Raw genomic sequence first — 6,207 nt, 5'->3', positions numbered from 1 at the left:
AGGGGATGTTTGGACAGCCGTTCTTCTCCCTTAGACATTATGCCATCAAGTACATTTATAACTGTTGTATGAAAGAAAGGGTCTCTGTTAGAGAACATGTCCTGGACATGATGGTCCATTTCAATGTGGCAGAAGTAAATGAAGCTGTTATAGACGAGAAAAAGTCAGGTCAGTTTTATTCCAGAGTCTCTTCCAAAGAGCTTCTTACAGTTCCACACAAATGCGATGATGAGCAAGATAGAATATAATTGACCTCTCTTCTCAATGAGCTACAGACTTATCAGTACCTCTTGAAAACTAAGGGACGGGAAGTAGAGGTAAATGTTGCAACTGCAAACAGAAGAGGATCATCCTCTTAGATAAAGCTTGACTCTTCTTCTTCTTCCAAGAACAAAAGTGTTCAGATGAAAAAGAGTAAGGGGAAGAGGAAGGCTCCTATTGACCGCAAAGATAAGGCTAAAGTTGCAGACGAAGGAAAGTATTTCTACTGCAACAAAGATGGGCACTGAATGAGAAACTGCCTAAGGTACCTAGCAAAAAAGAAAGCGGAAAGAGTAAAATAAGAAAATTAGTTTCTGAAGAATGCTTGCAGATGAAGAGATAGACTCTCAAAGATGTGAACAATGGAGTTTATCTCAGAAAAATCAGTGGGAGTTCCTGAAGTTGTGATCAAAAGATAGATCCACTATATTAGATAATGTACATCTTGTTTATGTAATGAAAAGTTTTATATCTATCTTTTGTACAAAACATTTGTATAAAAGTATCTTTTAACATAAATGAAGTTTTCATTAGCAAAATATGTTTTTTGTTCTATTATAAAACAACTTTTATGTTAAAACCGACCAAAGCATAGACCATTTCAAATATTCAGATATTTAAAATGGCTGAAAAATAAAAGGCAAAGGTTTTTTCAAGTACTTATCTTTGGCAATTAAGGATTTGGTCACATAAATCTTAATAGGATTAACAATGGTTAAAAGTGGTCATCTAAATCAATTAGAAGATAACCTTTTAACATTATTTAAGTCTTGTCTTGAAGATAAGATAACCAAAAGATCTTTTTTAAGAAAAGGGCTTAGGAGCCAAAGAACCCATAGAGCTCGCACATTTAGACTTCTATAGTCCGATGAATGTCAAGGCACGAGGAGGGTATGAATATTTCATCAATTTTATTGATGATATTCAAAGTACATTTATATTTACCTAACTTGATCATAAGTCTAAAACACTTGAAAAGTTCAAGGTGTATAAAAATTTGTTAGACACTTTGATCAGATCGAGGTGGAGAGTACATCAAGTCTGAGATTTCCAGAACTATTTGATAGAACATGGAATCCAATCACAACTTTCTTTGGAAGAAAAATAGAATCCTGTTAGATATGGTTTGGTTGAAAGATGAGTTATGCTCAGTTGAATAAATTGTTTTGGGAATATACGATAGTGACTTTTATATACTTTTTGAACATCATTCCATTAAAAGTGTTTCTGAAAGTGAAACTCCACATGAGATGTGGAGAGGTCATAAAAGGCTGTTTATGACATGTAATGGTTGTTTACACTTTTCAGAATTTGGGAACGACCAACACTTGTGTTGGTGTTGAACCTTAAGGAATTAGAACAGTGCTCAAAACAGTATGCCTATCCATAGGTTACCCAAAAACAGTATACATCTTCAACCCATAAGAAAATCAAGTATTTGTATCGATAAATGCTACATTACTTGAAGAATTACATATGAGAAATCATCATTTTATGAGAAAGCTAGTATTGTGTCAAGTTTCCATAGTAGTTATAGAAAATCAATAAGAGTCATTGAGAGTTGTTTTGGTCAGATGCATCTTACTCAAAGAGTTGAGAGTGTCTCAATGTAGTAGGAGGGTTGTGTGACGGTCTAGCAATAACATGGGTTTAATAGAATCTCAAGGCACCAATACTTGGTGATGGCATCAAGAATTAAGAAGTTGAGGGTATAAGATGTGTTCCCTATTTGTTGATAATTAGAAGTATACTGCATATTGATATTTTTATAGGGGTCCTCTAGGCTAAAGTGTTTGAGGGTCATCTAATGAGTCTAAGACTATGGGTTATATAATCTAAGGCAAGTGGTAGAAAGACCCTAAGGTATATGATACCTAGTAAAAACAAACTATGGGTATGTGATGCCCTAGTTTATTATATTTCTCTTTCAAAAATTAAAAACTCAACATTATTCGTACAAATGTGTGTTACCACTGGAGTTTTAGTTCAAATAGGAGTTTGTTGGGTTTTATGTCCTAAACTCGTGGTTTGTAAAAATAAAATTATTTTGTTAATCAATATAGATGTTATTGAAGTTTGATTCAAAAACTTGTTATTGAATGTTTGAATTGCTCATTTCATTTTAGTAATAACCTAAATCCAATAAACTAAGATCCATGGCTATTACATGAGTACTTGAACTTTATGTGGAGACATAAGAGTGGATCAAGTTCAAGTAAATAGTGAAAATGGTCTATAGTATACGGATATGGCTGGGTACCTTATTCTGGGAATACTATTGGATGCAGCTCATTTTATAGATATTACAATTGTTGTAAAGTGCTATAAACGAAGTGATCCTGATTCGTTCATGTAGAGAAATGCGAGTGAAGGCATCCTATGCAAAGAGTTTGTATAAGATTGATAACACTTGAAATGTGCTATCTTCATCCGCTTCACTCAGTGTTGTTTAGCTACTTAATTTGGTTGAATTGATTATTTTGTAGGACTCTAGTGTACAAAAAGTGGAATGAAGCTTTTGAAACTAAAAGGCACTAAAATGACGAAGTTAGGAGCTAAATCGATCAAATGATGAAATAAGCAGGCTGCTACACTGCCAAGCGTCGCAATGCTCTGATTAAGCTTGAGTCCAACACTAGCTTGATGCTATTTGACAGAATGCTTGGACGGAAAGCAGCGTCACAACGCTGCTCTGAGCATTGCAACACTCCGGAGATTCCATGACGCCACCATCGCAACGTACCTTGATGCTGAAAGATAGGCATCAGCGTTGGAATGCTTCTTCAGAGCATTGCGACGTTACAGAGTTTGACGATTGTATAACCTTCGTGCGCGTGCAACACAGCATCAAGTCAGCATTGTAATGCCTGCCTGACACTTGGCCAGTGCTGCAATTGGCAACGTCTGCCTGCCTGATGCCCTTCCTAGCGTTGCGATGTTACAGCAACTTTATAAAAAGAGAATTTGGATCCAGCTGATAGAATCAGATCTAGTACACCCAATTGTGTACGCCATCACTCCGTTTCAGCCTAGTTTTAGCCCACTTTTATACCAAAACTCTAAAAAGCATTCTTTCCTTTGCCAATTGTATTGAGTTCGAGTATGTTTAGTGATTAAAGGGTAAGAACATAGCTTGGGTTTGTTAGTTTAGTTTCATTCCAATTTGATTCTTGAGACTGGTTTTGTAATTCTATGAGTTTTATTATGAATTTATGAAATTTATCTTGAGCATATTCTTCAATTTTCGTGTATGGGATAATCTGACAAAGTCACTATGCATGTTTAATTGATTGCTTTGATTGACCCTAATTTGTAATCGTTAGGTAGTCGTCACCTATAAACATGAGTTAAGCAAGTTTGTTGTGTTAATTTGGGAATTAAATAGCAAGCATTTACTTTCTAATTTAGATAAATTTCGATCAATTAATTATTTAGACGATAGAAAACGATTAACTGGCTTAGTTTTGCCTTGAATCTTAATGTCTATTCATTAATTGATTGGTTAAGGATTCTTGCTTTTCTCTTAATCAACTTGATTTTATGGACTACCGTTTCAAATTCTAATTGAGCAGACTAAGTTTTTAATTCAAATAATCTTATGTACCTTTTGAGTAGCCTATGATAGAATTAATGAGGAATGAATTAAATTATAATTACCCAAATTAAGTATTTGTTCAAAATTTTTACAAATTAATCTAAAAATTTAATTTATAAAACTAATTTTATTTTATTTTAATTAAACCTTTTTAATGAAAATAATATTAATTTAATAACTTAATATTAAATCAATAAAATACTAATTCCACCAATATGATTCAATTTCATATTTAAATATTAATTGATTCTCCAATTTTTGTTTAATTTCAACTAAATTAAACGATTTTTAATTAATTGTATTAAATACAATAAATCTAAAGCTCCTAATAATTGAATTTTACATTTCAAATTCATAACCCTAGTTCCAAAATTCATCCAATTAATACTCAATTTGCTATTCCAATTTATGATCCAGTAGAGGGACCTAATGGACCTACAAATTATGAGCTCCAACGATTTGTATTTAATCCGTTAAAATATTTAATTGAATTAATTACTATTCGTTAACTATCAAAACACACCACTATAGCTCGATAGTCGCACTCTCCTCACTGTAGATATACTTCTGTCCATTTCAACCATAATCAGTAAGTCGATCGTTTATAGGTTGTTTGTATTTATAGTTGTGTCAAAATTACCATTTTACCCCTGTAAATACATCTTGCACCTTAAGCTCCCACTGACCCTCTATTGAACAACTGTTGTAATACCATTTATAAATCAGATCCTCTTCTACTGAGAGAGGGCGGGGCCCCGTTGTTCAAGGCTAGGCATCAACGCTTAAGAGAACAACTTATCTGTTAACCCTAAGTCAGGTAGGATTGAATTCCATATTGCATAGTATGTCCCCATCTATTTACCCGGTCTTTTCCCCAAAATGGAAGGCTTATTGAGCAGTGTTGTTGGACTACTATCACCTATGCAGATCAAAGGATAATTCTGAAATAAGCACGAGTTCATAGTTAGCTTAGGATTAAGATCGTATTATCCTAGGTCATTTTAGTTTGAGATAGTCAGTTTTAACAGTAAACAGTTGTTATAAAGAAAAGTGATTACTTTCAGGTCCAGTCTTATGCAAACTCATTGCATAGAATGCCCCTACTCACATGTCTCTACATGAATGATCTGTGGATCACATAATTTGTATTACCTATACAAAATGGGATGCATCAAATAGTGTTATCAGGATGAGATACTCAATTTCATCCATATACTTATATTTAGGTTATGTCACCACATAAAATTAAAGTATTCATACTACAGCCATGGATATGTTTATTATATTTTCATAATAGAATGCAAAATCAACAACTTTATTGAATAAGATACTCAATAAAATTTTATTGATAAATAGAATGTTTAACACAAATTTACGAACTGCGAGTGCTAGGAAATTCCCAACAATCTCCCACTTGGTTTAAAACTCCAGTGAGAACAAATATATACAATGCAATGTTCAGAAACATAAAAGGGAAAATATAATAAACTAGGCATCTCTAATGCCATAAATATTCTCCCACTTGCCCTAGACCACATTGCCACGAGTCCGGCTTTGTAGGTTTGCATCTCACCAGTTTAGTCTCATTTTCTTTTGTAGATCTATTTGCAACCTATAGGTTTAACCCCATGTGGTTGATCTACAAGTTCCCAGACAGAGTTGAAATACATACACTCTATTTCAACGTCCATGGCTTTTATCCACTGTTCCTTGTCAACATCTTCCATTTCCTTTTTAAAGTTTAATGGATCCTCTAATCCATCATCATGTATGACGTTTTGAGTTTCTGTTAAACGCATATAGTGTTCAGGTTGCTGAATAACCCTCCCACTACGTCCAGGCATACTCAACTCTTGAAATGAACATGACGGGACAACAACAGTTGTTGATCGACCAGCTTGATCAACAACTCTTGTTGATTTTTCTGTAGCATCTTTGGTGATTTCTTGTAATATTAGTTTACTTAAAGGTAGATGATTTTTAATATGATCTTCTTCCAAGAATGTAGTATTTGTCGATACAAACACTTTGTCTTCTTGGGGATCATAGAATAGTCCTTCTTTTATTTTCTTTAGGGTATCCTACAAATAGGCATAATTTCGAACGTGTTTCCAGTTTCTTAGGATTTTGTACCAACACGTGTGCTGGACAACCCCAAATACGGAAATGATGTAAACTATTTTTGCGTCCTTTCCATAATTCATATGGTGTTTCCGAAACACTTTTTGAAGGAATAACATTTTGAATATATACTGCAGTCTGTACTGCATACCCCCAAAAGGATAACTGAGCATAACTCATCATTGATCAGACCATGTCTAACAAGGTTCAATTTCTCCTCTCTGCAACAC

This window comes from Benincasa hispida, chromosome 12 (genome assembly GCF_009727055.1).
Source record: "Benincasa hispida cultivar B227 chromosome 12, ASM972705v1, whole genome shotgun sequence".
NCBI classification, from domain to species: Eukaryota; Viridiplantae; Streptophyta; class Magnoliopsida; order Cucurbitales; family Cucurbitaceae; genus Benincasa; species Benincasa hispida.
The sequence above is the reverse complement of the archived record's forward strand: the minus strand, read 5'-3'. Positions refer to the sequence as shown.